Source organism: Balaenoptera acutorostrata, unplaced genomic scaffold, assembly GCF_949987535.1.
Source record: "Balaenoptera acutorostrata unplaced genomic scaffold, mBalAcu1.1 scaffold_833, whole genome shotgun sequence".
Lineage (NCBI taxonomy): Eukaryota > Metazoa > Chordata > Mammalia > Artiodactyla > Balaenopteridae > Balaenoptera > Balaenoptera acutorostrata.
In genome coordinates, this window is record NW_026646411.1 from 39218 (window position 1) to 54254 (window position 15037).

The 15037-nt window shown below is 37.5% G+C and overlaps 1 protein-coding gene across 1 annotated transcript in view; it reads left to right on the top strand.

Moving 5' to 3' along the window:
- The window catches only part of LOC130706894 (serine palmitoyltransferase 1-like), a 46765-nt gene extending 32210 nt beyond the window's left edge, over nt 1-14555 (top strand). The window contains exons 7-9 of the mRNA XM_057539591.1: nt 2477-2566; nt 8212-8319; nt 13705-14555. The gene's annotated coding sequence lies outside the window, so the exon portion shown is untranslated. The remainder of the gene's footprint in view (nt 1-2476; nt 2567-8211; nt 8320-13704) is intronic.
- Nucleotides 14556-15037: the final 482 nt, after the last annotated feature.

The window sequence follows — 15037 nt, forward strand, 5'->3', positions numbered from 1 at the left end:
GAATGTATAGGGAAAATCTTAAAATTGAGACCGTTCCACCAATGAATTCTTTCTACAGATTGTAAAAAGATGTCCCTTTTCTGATTCAGTAATAGAATGCTACCGTATTGAAAAACACTGCCTTCGAAAGTGTGACCAATGAACCAGTCTGCTGTAGAGTTATTTCGCCAAGTTAGCATTGTACAAATTTGGAAGACAACATATTCAAGTTCTGTGTGTGTGTTGTATAAGATTTATAATCTGTGGAACTTTTTTTTTAATGAATAACAAGAAATAAAGTTATCTTAAAATTTATTTCCATTTTATAGTTTTTACCTTTTTACTAATTAATTTATACCACATATTCCTGCCAAGAGTAGGCTTTCTAAATTACTTTACATTTTGGTTTTTAGAAATAATTCTTTTTTAATTTTGTTTTCACAAAAATAATAAATGTTAAATTTTTAAATATTTTGTACTTAGATGCTTATATTTCCTTTGAAAGTAAGTTAAATAATCTGAGTTTGGATCAAACTCTTTTTGTCAGTTTCCCAACTAATGGAGTTCATATGTTTTTTCATTCCTTTTCTTATAGAGTTCTCTTATCCCATATTAATCCTTCTTAAAAAAAAAAAGATAATAAGTAAAAACAGCAGTTCATAGAGGAAATGCAGATAACTGAGCAAATAGAAAATAGTCTGACCTCACTAACAGTTACAGAAATTAGGGTAAGAGTTTTTGCCTGTCCAATTAGGGAAAACTTTTTATGGTAATAATCAGTGCCACACTGATGTACAGGGGGCCTTCCAAAAACTCTGAGGAGAGCTTCAGTTGGCACAGCCTTTCTAGAGGGTAAATGGGCAGGTATATTCTGGGATTCTTAAATATCTATACCCTCTGGAGTGCTATCTTTAGAAGAGAATCAGAAATGGTGTCAGAGATCGAAGGGTATTCACGTGATGTAAAAAAACAAAATGAAGGAAACAACCTAAATCCAGCACTGTGGGAACAGTTAAATAATTTACGGTGTATCTACAAGGTGGAATATTAAATCTCCATTAAAATCATGGTTTAAATAATATTAAATAATGTGAGAATGTTCACAACATAATATTTTAAAAACTCAGGTCCTAGAACGATTGCAGTAAAATCCTGATTTGAACAAGGTAATTTACAAAGATATGTATTTACAAGAAAAAGTTACCAGTGTGTGGTGTAACGAGCTCATTTGTTAAATTCTTTTTTGTACTTTTCCATTTCCCAAGAATATTCCAAAAATAAAATATTCCTTCATTGAGTATTTTAAGATCATAAGAAAGATACTTTGTGTTTTAAAGGCAGGGAGAGGCGGGATGCCCCCAGGTCCTCAGCTGTGACCTCCCAGCAGACCCGCAGCCTCAGGTTTGACTTAGGGACGGAGTGAAGATGACCAAGAATGGTGTAAACTTTCGCATGCTTCAGCCGACACTTTTTTCAGTATTACATACAGCTGCGGGTTCTAAAATACCCCTTAAAGAATAGCTCTGATATTTGAGTTTCTAGTTGTTCATTAGAAGCTTAGAGGCAAGAAACCTTTGAGTAGAAAGGTGGCGGCAAACTCTGTGGAATTTTTTCAGTGCAGCATACCTGAAACATCTACAGATTCAGCAGTGGGAGTGGTTTATTAGTGATTTGACGTCAGTGGGGTGTGGGAAGGTGTGTGTTACTTGAAAGAGTCCCTCCACTGCACCACCTCCGAACATGACTGGGTGAGGTCATAGTCCAGTTTTACTTGAACCAGTAGTGAGGAGGAAGGAAGGAGAAGGGTTTCATCTGTTTTTTGGTAAGTAAGGGAGGTCAGGGTTTGTCTGTTTTTAAACTTTTTATTAGGAACATTTCTGGCACATTCAAAGGAAACAGTAGTATAGTGAAGCCCCCTGTACCCTTCTCCCGGCTTTGTTTTCAATATTCTGCCACTCTTGTATCATCTGAACCGTCACCTAACTCCCCACTCAGTCTCTGTGATGATGATGATTATCATCATCATCATTAGAGTTCTTTTTATTTTAGGTAAAATTTACATTGAAATACATTAGTCCTAGTTATACAGTTTTGACCAGTGGTTATACCCGTGTAGCCCAGGTATCATGGCCCCCATCATGACATAAAATGCCCCCATCTCCCCCAGAAAGTTCCCTTGGGTCCCTTCCCAGTCATTCTGGGCTTGGAGGGTTTTGTTTGTGTTTTAGTATTCTCAGTGTCTAAACAGTTTGTGTTTGTGTGTGAGGCCTCCTAGTTGACTGTGTGACCTGAAAACATGTCTGAGAGAAGAAAGCACTGTTTTTCATCTCAAAATAACAGGATCGCAAACCTTGAGCTTGAAATTAATATAGTCTATCTATTTGTTGATTTATCTTGGTGAATAAATCTTGTAGGGTGAAAGTGCTAGAGAGCACATAACAGATTTTGTATTTGGAGTTACTGAAATTTAAAACATCTATTTTTTTTTCTTTTAAAGAATCCTCGCAAGGCTCGTGTAACTCGACGTTTCATTGTAGTCGAGGGGTTATATATGAATACTGGAACTATTTGCCCTCTTCCAGAATTGGTGAGCAACTATGTTTATTTATTATTTTAGTATTCAGACTATTTGGCAGTTAGGCCTTTTGTTTATGACCATTTTTAATGTATAATGTCTTCATTGCTTTGCTTAATATGTATCATAAGCACATTCTGATCATACTAGAGAAGTAGATTAACATTAAATGCCAACCCTGACCTTTAAAGAGTAATCAAGACTGAGTTTTATAAAACCAACTTTATTGAGGTATAGTTGACACGTAATAAAATATACTCACTTTAAGAGTACAGTTTGGTAAGTTTTGACAGATGTATACTCCCCTATCACCATCACCACAGTCAAGATATAGAACATTTCTGTCACTCCAGAAGTCCCTCATGCCCCTTTGTAATCAGTACCCCATTCCTGGCCGCAAGCCACCGTTGATCTGCTTTCTGTTCCTGTAGTTTTGCTTTTTGTAGAATTTCATATAAATGAAATCATATAATATGTATTTTGTAAAACTCAGCTTTTTAAAAGGGGATACAATACACTGTCTTTAGAAACCATGACTATTGAGATTTTTTTTTTTTTAGGTGAAATTCACATAACATAAAACTAGCCATTTTAGAGTGTAGAGTTCAGTGGCATTTAGTACGTGCACAGTGTTGTGCACTCATCAACTAGCTAGTTGTAAAACCTTTTTGTCACTCCCAAAGAAGACCCAGTACCCATTAAGCAATCACTCCGCATTTTTCCTTGCCCCTAGCCCCCACCAGTCTGCTTTCTGTCTATATGGATTTACCTATTCTGGATATTTCTGATAAATGGAATCATATAATATATGACTATGGCTTCACTCACTTAGAATGTTTTCATTGTTTATCCAATTTGTGGCATCATTTATCAGTACTTCATTCCTTTTTTCTTCTTTTTTTAAAAATTTATTTATTTTTGGCTGCGTTGGGTCTTCGTTGCTGTGCGCGGGCTTTCTCTAGTTTTGGCAAGCAGGGGCTACTCTTCGCTTCATTCCTTTTTAAAGCTAAGTAATATTCCATTGTGTGGGTATATCACATTTTGGGTTTTTTGTTAACAGATATTTGGATTGCTTCACCTTTTGGCATTTGTGAATAGTGCTGCTGTGAACATTCATGTACAAGTATTTGTTTGAATCCCTGTTTTCAACTCTTTCATGTATGTGCCTAGCAATGTAATTGCTGGATCATGTGGTAATTCTATTTTTAACTTATTGAGGAACTGCCATACTGTTTTCCACAGTGGCTTGTACCATTTTACATTCCCACCAGCAATGGAGGAGGGTTTCAGTTTCTCCACATCCTTACCAATGTATACTTTTTTTTTTTTTTTAATTTTTGCCATTCTAGTAGGTGTGAAGTATATTTGCATTTCTGATTTGCATTTCTTGAATGACTAATGATGTTGAGCCACTTTTCTTGTGTTGGCCATTTGTATATCTTTGGAGAAATGCCTCTAGAAGTCCTTTGCCCATTTTTAAACTGGGGTGTCTTTTTGTAAAGTTCTTTATGTATTCTGGGTACTAGACCCTTAATCAGGTATGTGATTTGCAAATATTTTCTCTCATTCTATAGGTTGTCTTTTCATTTCTTTGATAGTGTCCTTTGATGCACAAAAGTTTTTAATTTTGGCAAAGTCCAATTTATCTAGTTTTTTGTTGTTGCTTGTGCTTTTAGTGTCATATCTAAGAAATACATTGCCAAATCCAGGGTATGAAGATACACCCCTATGTTTTCTTCTGAGGTTTTTATAGTTTTAGCTCTTATTTTAGGTCCTTGATCCATTTTGACTTAATTTTTGTATATTCTGTGAGAGAGGGATTCAACTTCATTCTTTTGCATGTGGTTATCCATTTGTCCCTTTACCATTTGTTGAAGAAACTATTGTTTTCCCATTGAATGGTCTTGGCACCCTTGTTGAAATCAGTTGACTGTAGGTATATGGGTTTATTTCTGGACTCTCAGTTCTATTCCATTTGTCTATATGTCTAGCCTTATGCCAGTACCATGCTTAATTACTTAATTCATGTAGCTTTGTGGTAAACTTTGAAATCAAGACGTGAGTTCTCCATTTTTGTTCTTTTTCAAGATTGTTTTGGTTATTTGGCGTCCCTTGAAATTCCATTTGAATGTTAGGATCAGCTTTTCCATTTCTGTAAAAAATGGCATTGAGATTTTTTATAGGGATTGTAGTGAATATTTAGATTGCTCTGGGAAGTATTGCCATCTTAATGATACTGAGTCTTCTCATTGATGAACATGGAATGTATTTCCATTTATTTCAGTTTTCTTCAATTTCTTTCAGTATTGTTTGTGGCTTTTACTGTAAAGTCTGGTACCTCTTTGGTTAAATTTATTCCTAAGTATTGTATTCTTTTTGATGCTAAGTATTTTATTCTTTTTGATGCTATTATAGATGGAATTGTTTTCTTAATTTCCTTTTTGGATTGTTCACTACTAATTATAGAAATACAGATGACTTTTGTGTATTGATCTTGCATCATTCAACTTTTGCTGAACTTGTTTATTAGCTGAAACAGTATTTTTGTGGATCTTATTCTGTATATAAGATCATGTCATCTGTGAATAGAGCTAGTTTTGCTTCTTCCTTTCCAAGGATGGATGCTTTTCTTTTTTTTTTCTTGCCTGATTGCTCTGGCTAGAACTTCCAGTACAGTGTTGACTAGAAGTGACAAGAGTGAGTGTCCTTCCTGCTCTTTAAAGGGAAAGCTTTCAGGCCATCACCATTGAGTGTGATTTTAGCTGTGGGTTTTCCATAAATGCCCTTTATCAAGTTGAGGAAGTTCCCTCCTATTTCTTATTTGTTGAATGCTTCTCTCATGAGAGGTTTGGGGTTTGTCAGATGCTTTTTCTGCATCAGTTGAGTTAATCATGTGGTTATCCTTCATTCTATTAGTATGGTGTATTACACTGATTTTCCTGTAATAAACCACCATTGCATTTGACCATTAAAATCTGAATCTCTGAGTCCATCAGTTGAATAGGGATTCAAAATAAAGGTTTCATATCTTATTTTTTAAGTTTTTCACTATTTCTTGAGGAAATCTAGATACATCCTAAATGTCAATAAAAGAGATTTGTTTTCCTCTCCTTCCTCTTGTGAGTGTCAAAGACTGATAGAATAATGTAGGGGAGAGATAGTCGGCCACAAGATGTTAGAACTGTATGTTACAGGGGTACAATAATAAATCAGTACTGATGGGCAAATATACAGCCAGTGAAACAAAATGTAAAGTGTAGGAACAGATCAAGTACCTAAAGTACTGAGTATGTAAAATTACAGTATACAAATTAGGGTTTGACAAAAGGATTCCTGTTTTGTTTTACCTGTCTGTTTGTGTTCCAGTACTGTGATAATATTATTAAATATTTTCTAAAACATGGTTTTTAGAGACTATCTCACTCATATAATACCTCTTATTAATGGATGGGAAAGAATTAGTATTGAAAAGATGTAATTCTCCCCAAATTAGTTTGTTCATTGTTAATGAAAATTCAGGTAAAAGCCCAGTGAGGACCCCTCTCCCAATTTGATATTGATTCACAAGATTAGCCTGTAAAATCTTTTTTTTTTTTTTTTTTAATGAAAGCTTCTTTATTTATTTATTTATTTATTTTTGGCTGTGTTGGTTCTTCGTTTCTGTGCGAGGGCTTTCTCTAGTTGTGGCAAGCGGGGACCACTCTTCATCGCGGTGTGCGGGCCTCTCAGTGTCGCGGCCTCTCTTGTTGCGGAGCACAGGCTCCAGACGCGCAGGCTCAGTAGTTGTGGCTCACGGGCCCAGTTGCTCCACGGTATTTGGGATCTTCCCAACTCAGGGCTCAAACCCGTGTCCCCTGCATTGGCAGGCAGATTGTCAACCACTGCGCCACCAGGGAAGCCCTAGCCTGTAAAATCTTGATGGTTAAAAAATAAATTATCAGACGCATGATATGAGACATCAACCCATCTTATATATTTCTGTGCATTATTTCTATAGTTTCAGTGGAAAAAATCATAGTAATTAAACATTTAATAATTAAAATTATGATTCTGGCACAAGAGAAGATTACATGAGTCATGGAAAGATTTAAGAGCCCAACTTCTCATGTTATATATATAAAAATTTAGTGGTTGAGGGACATCCCTGGTGGCACAGTGGTTGGGAATCCGCCTGCCAATGCAGGGGACATGGGTTCGAGCCCTGGTCCGGGAAGATCCCACATGCTGCAGAGCAGCTAGGCCAGGGCGCCACAACTACAGAAGCCTGGGCTCCTAGAGCACGTGCTCTGCAGCAAGAGAGGCCACTGCAGTGAGGGGCCTGCACACCGCAATGAGGAATGGCCCCCACTCGCCGCAGCTAGGGAGAGCCCGTGTGCAGCAACGAACACCCAACGCAGCCAAAAGTGATAAATGAATAAATAAATAAATAAATTAATTAATTAAAAAAAATTTAGTGGTTGATAATCACTGTATTTTAATTCAGCTGTGAAACTTATTACATACATATCATAAAGGGGTAAATCAATTAAACACTAGGGGGAAAAAAATCTGTACATATGTTCAGCCTCCCAATGTATAAACCAAAAAATTTATGAAATAATTAGAAGAACATATAGATAAATATGCATCTAAACCTTAGATGGGAAAGGACTTTCTTATAAGCTGGAAAACAAAGGGGAAAAAAAAAGATTAAAAAACATATTAATGAAAACTTTTTCTGGATTAAAAAAATGAATCTAAATTGGAATAGTGCCTCTGAGGGAAGAATATTTACAATATTTCCCTAGGAGTTTTTATGTATAATCAGACCAGTATTTAACAGATAGATTACATGTCTATACTCATAGTGTCTTAACAGTTCCTTCTTTAAAAATTGGCATTGTGCTGTCTATATTACTGAGTTAAATTGAATCATTTTAGAGCATCTAAAGTACAGTTAATTTTCATTATTCATGGTAGTTATGTTCTATAAAGTGTGTGTGTATATGTGTGTATGTGTGTGTGTGTGTGTGTGTGTGTGTGTGTATATATATATATATATATATTTATGTTCTATAAACCTGCTGCAAATACTGAATTACCAAATACTGAACTTTTGCTCCTAGGGCAAATACAGAGTTAGTTTTCTGCAACCCTCTAGTCACCACGTTTTCATCAGTTACTCAATACATAACCGTGTTTTATATGTGTTTCTGGGTAAAGACACCTTATTTAGTGTACACCGTTGATGTAGCCATATTGAACTCACAGCCGGCAGTGCTCTAACTCCGGCCTGAGTGCAGCTTATGTGACACACGCATGTTTTCCGTAAGGCACATCACAGCCTTCTTGCGCTGAGGCCCTCTGGGCCGAACTTCAGCGCTGTGCTTGGGGGCCATTGTGAACAACAGAATCACAAGGAAAAGCACAAAATGCGAAAAATGTGGCAGTAAACAGAATGTGAGAAGGACACTTGTTTGCAGTATAAGCTGAAGCAGTAGCCTGTTACCTCAGCTGGGAAGGTGCATTTCAGGTGACTCAAAGTTTTTCACCACCCTGCACATATGCCCTAAGTATTGATTTGGAGGTTACAAATAAATTTTAGCAAGTAGGCAGATTCACAAATACGAATTTTATGAATTTTCAGTATTTTAAAGTTGTGTTTATTTACCACTTAGGTTAAGTTAAAATACAGATATAAAGCAAGGATCTTTCTGGAGGAAAGCCTTTCGTTTGGAGTCCTGGGGGAGCACGGCCGAGGAGTCACTGAACATTTTGGAATCGATGTAAGCTCTGCTTTTTTGGAACATTCCTTCATATAGTAACCATGCAGTTCCATCCTGCTGGGCAGGTTTCATGGGCACAAGACAGTGTTCCTCATCGATGTGCAGGGTGCAGCTTTGGTGTCTGTCACTTCACTGAGCCCACAGAGGATTGGGTCAGCCAGACCAGGGTCCCCATCTTCCCTTGGAACTCAGTGGCTAATCATAGAATTTGTGTTCTGTTTGCACGGTACCATTTGATCCCAGCTTTCCGTGTTTCTTCTCTAGAAACAGTTAAATTTGCCTTCCATTTTTTCTTTAAAACCAGTAAGAATTCTCTAAGTTGTCCTTTAGAAAGTATCATAGCAGTGAAAAGATGTTCTTTCTAATATTTAAAATTCTGTATTGTTATTTGTGTGTATGGGGGTGATTTATATATATATATATTAGAAATACCACCAGCATGGATTCACAAAGCCGCTCAAGGTCCCAGACAACTGGAGTGAGTTTTTTATGTTTTCTCTTGCTGAAAGGAAATGAGCCTCAACTAGCCCTACTCTTAGTGGGTTTTGCTCCTAGAGCCTCGGAGAGGAACAGTGTGGGCCCATCTGCAGAACCTGTCCTCACCGACCACTGTGTAACCTGCCCTTACCCACCGCTGTGTGGTTGATGTGAAGGAAGCTTTTCTCCAAATCTTGTGCATAAAAGTTTTGCAGCTTGTGTTAAAATGTTGAACTATAAAATATAAACTCACCTTAGATTATTTGCATCCCTCTACCCATACAGACCTAGAGAAAAATGTAGAGCAGAATGACTATCACACCAAGTTGACTGAAGCATACTCTTCAAAGACAAACTGACATTTGGCAATGAAATGCACTGAAGAATTTAAGATAAATGGAAATTAATTCAAGTAAAATTTACACCAGAGCAATTTTTAAGGCATGAAAATTTTAAAGAAGGAAAAAGCACTATCTAATTTCACTGTTCTCGTTTTCTCACTGCTTCCAGCAGTTGTCTCAGAGGTAGTATTTATAATGGCTTGAGTAAGAGTGCAGAATGTATGGACCTTATTTGGACCCTAATTCAAACAAATACTGTGAAAAACAGGCTTTGTGAGACAGAGATACTTGAACACTCAGTATTTGATATTAAGAAATTTTTCATTTTTTAAGTGTGGTAATGTTTTTGAAAGAGGGCATATCTTTTAGAAATGCACACTGAAATATTTATAGATGAAAACATGTAAGGTCTGAGATTTGCTCCAAAGAGATGAAGAGGGCAGTAGGGGGCTTATACGTGGAACAGGATTGTCCGTAAGTTGATAATTATTGAATCTGGTGATGGGGATTCTTTATACTTTTGTATATGTTTGAAATTTTTCATAATGAAAGGTTAAAAAAAAAGAAGAAGAGTGCGCAGGTTTCCTTGTTGGATCTGTGGAACACTTGGAAAAACACCAGATGTGATCTGACCAGTCATTATTATGGCCATCAGTGAGTAATTACAGAATGGCTACTGTATGCAGGATGGAACTTGGTGCTGGGGGCTGGAGCAGACGGTGAGGACCAAAGGAGTGCTGAGCCGTTGAGAAGGTTGTGGGTACTCAGGAGCCCAGTGGGCACATTAGGTTCATCCACTGCCCAGTTGGTCCACTTTGGTCAGAGCCCATGATGGCCCATTGCCATCATGTTTGGATAAATTGATTTCATTTTTGAAAAGGTGGAAAAGGTAAATGGAATGTAGTACTTGTTCCAAAGTGCTCAAAACCCTGATAGATTTCTTTTTATTTCTCTCAAGTACCTTCTATGGAGAAGGACAGCTGAGACCACTGTTTTAGCAAGGAAGTGATCTTATCTTTTACCTCTGAATATGTTTAGTATCAAACAACTTTAGATTTCATCTTTTATCTAGCTCTTCCACTGTGAATAAATTGTCGATGAATGATGGAATGGCAAAAAAGTATAAAGTGAGACATCTTCAGAGGTGGGCTATGAAACATCGGTCCTTTTAACAATTGATTTTGTATGACTTACCCTTTATTTTCAAGGAGGTAGTTTGAATCCAGATGTTGACATTAGTGCCGAAATTTTGTCTCTAGGATTGACATTGGCCTTTTTTTTTTCCCCCTCCTTTTCTTTAAATTGAGAAATAACTCCCACTGTCCCTCTTTTCTGACAGATTGATGATATTGATCTTATCAGTGCCAACATGGAGAATTCACTTGCTTCTATTGGGGGTTTCTGCTGTGGCAGGTCTTTCGTAATTGACCATCAGGTGGTCAGAAATGAAGACAGCCTAAGAGACCTCTGGGACAACATTAAACGCAACAACATTCGCATTATAGGGGTCCCAGAAGGAGAAGAGAGAGAGAAAGGACCAGAGAAAATATTTGAAGAGATTATAGTCGAAAACTTCCCTAACATGGGAAAGGAAATAGCCACCCAAGTCCAGGAAGCGCAGAGAGTCCCATACAGAATAAACCCAAGGAGAAACACGCCGAGACACATAGTAATCAAAGTGGCAAAAATTAAAGACAAAGAAAAAGTACTGAAAGCAGCAAGGGAAAAACGACAAATAACATACAAGGGAACTCCCATAAGGTTAACAGCTGATTTCTCAGCAGAAACTCTGCAAGCCAGAAGGGAGTGGCATGATATACTTAAAGTGATGAAAGGGAAGAACCTACAACCAAGATTACTCTACCCGGCAAGGATCTCATTCAGATTCGATGGAGAAATCAAAAGCTTTACAGACAAGCAAAAGCTAAGAGAATTCAGCACCACCAAACCAGCTCTACAACAAATGCTAAAGGAACTTCTCTAAGTGGGAAACACAAGAGAAGAAAAGGACCTACAAAAACAAACCCAAAACAATTAAGAAAATGGTCATAGGAACATACATATCGATAATAACCTTAAACGTGAATGGATTAAATGCCCCAACCAAAAGACATAGACTGGCTGAATGGATACAAAAACAAGACCCATATATATGCTGTCTACAAGAGACCCACTTCAGACCTAGGGACACATACAGACTGAAAGTGAGGGGATGGAAAAAGATATTCCATGCAAATGGAAATCAAAAGAAAGCTGGAGTAGCTATACTCATATCAGATAAAATAGACTTTAAAATAAAGAATGTTACAAGAGACAAGGAAGGACACTACATAATGATCCAGGGATCAATCCAAGAAGAAGATATAACAATTATAAATATATATGCACCCAACATAGGAGCACCTCAATACATAAGGCAACTGCTAACAGCTATAAAAGAGGAAATCGACAGTAACACAATAATAGTGGGGGACTTTAACACCTCACTTACACCAATGGACAGACCATCCAAAATGAAAATAAATAAGGAAACAGAAGCTTTAAATGACACAATAGACCAGATAGATTTAATTGATATATATAGGACATTCCATCCAAAAACGGCAGATTACACGTTCTTCTCAAGTGCGCACGGAACATTCTCCAGGATAGATCACATCTTGGGTCACAAATCAAGCCTCAGTAAATTTAAGAAAATTGAAATCATATCAAGCATCTTTTCTGACCACAACGCTATGAGATTAGAAATGAATTACAGGGAAAAAAACGTAAAAAAGACAAACACATGGAGGCTAAACAATACGTTACTAAATAACCAAGAGATCACTGAAGAAATCAAACAGGAAATAAAAAAATACCTAGAGACAAATGACAATGAAAACACGACGACCCAAAACCTATGGGATGCAGCAAAAGCGGTTCTAAGAGGGAAGTTTATAGCTATACAAGCCTACCTAAAGAAACAAGAAAAATCTCAAGTAAACAATCTAACCTTACACCTAAAGAAACTAGAGAAAGAAGAACAAACAAAACCCAAAGTTAGCAGAAGGAAAGAAATCATAAAGATCAGAGCAGAAATAAATGAAATAGAAACAAAGAAAACAATAGCAAAGATCAATAAAACTAAAAGTTGGTTCTTTGAGAAGATAAACAAAATTGATAAGCCATTAGCCAGACTCATCAAGAAAAAGAGGGAGAGGACTCAAATCAATAAAATCAGAAACGAAAAAGGAGAAGTTACAACAGACACCGCAGAAATACAAAACATCCTAAGAGACTACTACAAGCAACTTTATGCCAATAAAATGGACAACCTGGAAGAAATGGACAAATTCTTAGAAAGGTATAACCTTCCAAGACTGAACCAGGAAGAAACAGAAAATATGAACAGACCAATCACAAGTCATGAAATTGAAACTGTGATTAAAAATCTTCCAACAAACAAAAGTCCAGGACCAGATGGCTTCACAGGTGAATTCTATCAAACATTTAGAGAAGAGCTAACACCCATCCTTCTCAAACTCTTCCAAAAAATTGCAGAAGAAGGAACACTCCCAAACTCATTCTATGAGGCCACCATCACCCTGATACCAAAACCAGACAAAGACACTACCAAAAAAGAAAATTACAGACCAATATCACTGATGAATATAGATGCAAAAATCCTCAACAAAATACTAGCAAACAGAATCCAACAACACATTAAAAGGATCATACACCACGATCAAGTGGGATTTATCCCAGGGATGCAAGGATTCTTCAATATACGCAAATCAATCAATGTGATACACCATATTAACAAATTGAAGAATAAAAACCATATGATCATCTCAATAGATGCAGAAAAAGCTTTTGACAAAATTCAACACCCATAAAAAAAAAAAAAAAAAAAAGCATTTCCTTTTTAAAAAAATTTTTTTTAATTTTATTGAAGTATAGTTGATTTACAATGTTGTGTTAGTTTCTGCTGCACAGAAAAGTGACTCAGTTATATATATATATATATCCTTTTTCATATTCTTTTCCATTATGGTTTATCACAGGATATTAAATATAGTTCCCTGTGCTATACAGTAGGACCTTATTGCTTATCCTATATATAATAGTTTGCATCTAAAATAGCATTTCCTTTTGTCCAAGCCCAAAGCCCAAAGCCCAAAGCCCCTGGTGACTTTAAGTTCACGGTTCTGTTTGTATGACCAGCAGAGTTGAGAATTGCAGTGTGCCTGGGACTTCCCTTTAAACAGCATGCTTCCCACTGCCTAGTACAAAAACACAACACAGGAGAACAACAAACATTATCAACAGCATTTTTTCTCTTGAGTGTATTCATTTTAGCAGTTCAAATTCATTTTTCAAGTTTCCTATAAGCAGTTTCTCTATTAAATTGGATTCCTCAGAACTCATGTGAACTCTACACTCTTTTTTCCTTCCCTAGTAAATTAGATTTGTTTTGGTTTGTTTTCTTTTGGAAATAGGATTTTGATTAAATTTTGTTTCCTTTGAAAGAATAAAGCAGTGAAAAGAATAAAACACTTTTAAGCAGGTAAAATTCTATTCTTCTCAGGAAGTGGAGAAAAGTTCACCGGCAGAACCCAGGGAAGATCTGGGCTGATTCCAGGCTGGCGTTGGGTTAAGCTGCAGTGCCTGATTCAGGGGCAACCGCACTGGGCAACCGTCCATCTGAGAGATGAAAATCCCTCAACTGCTGCTGGGGTGAGTCTCCTTGGTGGCCCAGATGCATTTCAGGGCCCAGCGCTCACTCCTGGCAGAAGCACTGCCCTGCAGTGGGCCCTGGAGCTGCCTCCAGTTCAGACACGGCCAGCTCACTCAGGGATCACTCAGGGGCCATTCAGGGCTCCCCCATTTGGCTCGATGAACCTTCAAGAGAAGGTAGGCCACTAGAATCATTTTCTACATTCCAAATATTTATCTGATATGATCTTTGAACCCTTTATAAAGATATTCTCTACAGGTGCATAGTAGTAGTATTAAAGATCATCAATTAAGAGAAGACATTTTAATTAGAAACTAATATAGTCATTGGAAAGAATGTTTATATTTTGCTCATTATAGGGAACAGAGATAGAGTTTGCTAAGGACCAAGGACTCCTGGCCCTGGGTCCTCTCAGTGGCTTCAGAACCAGGATGGCCTCTGCCACAGTGTTTCCCAGAGCTGCTCCCATCCATCGACTCCTCCTATTCAGAGAAGCGGAGAAAACCTGTCTATAACAGGTCTCCTAAAAGACAGTGAGGGGTCACGGGGTCCCAGCTCATGCAACTAACTTATTCCTGCCTCTCTGTACCTTGATGGGTAATGGCCGGACCACAGGAAGTATTTGCAACTCCTAGAAAAGAAGGGGATTACAAATTAACACAATGTAAATATAATAAAGTAAAATGTTATCCTAAAACAGAGAGGTGCACAACTGTTTTTCTTTTACAACGTGTCTCTGTCTCTAACTAGCTAGGTGACTTTGAACAAGTCACTTTATCCCCTGTCCTTCCGCCCCTGAGTTGTTCCCTCTGAAAAATGACTGAATTTGAACTTGATGGCTCCTGCATGCCCTTCATGCCCCGCAGTCCCGGGCACTCTGGGCTGCCATGCGGGGATGATGGCTTCTTGGCAGCTGAGGCATCAAGTGAGAGCAGCATGGTGTACCAGGTACTTGCAGCCACAACTTGATTTAATTTAAACTGTATTTCATGAGGTAGATATTAATATCCCCATTACAGATGGGAATACAGAGGTTTAGAGAGAATAAATGATATACCAAGGTTCCTAGAGCCGGTTAAGTGGTAGAGCCTGGATTCAAACCTTGAAAACCCATGCTTTTGGTGGCTCTGCGTTGAGATCCTGCCACTATGCTAGACATTGGAGTAACAACCCCAGGTACACA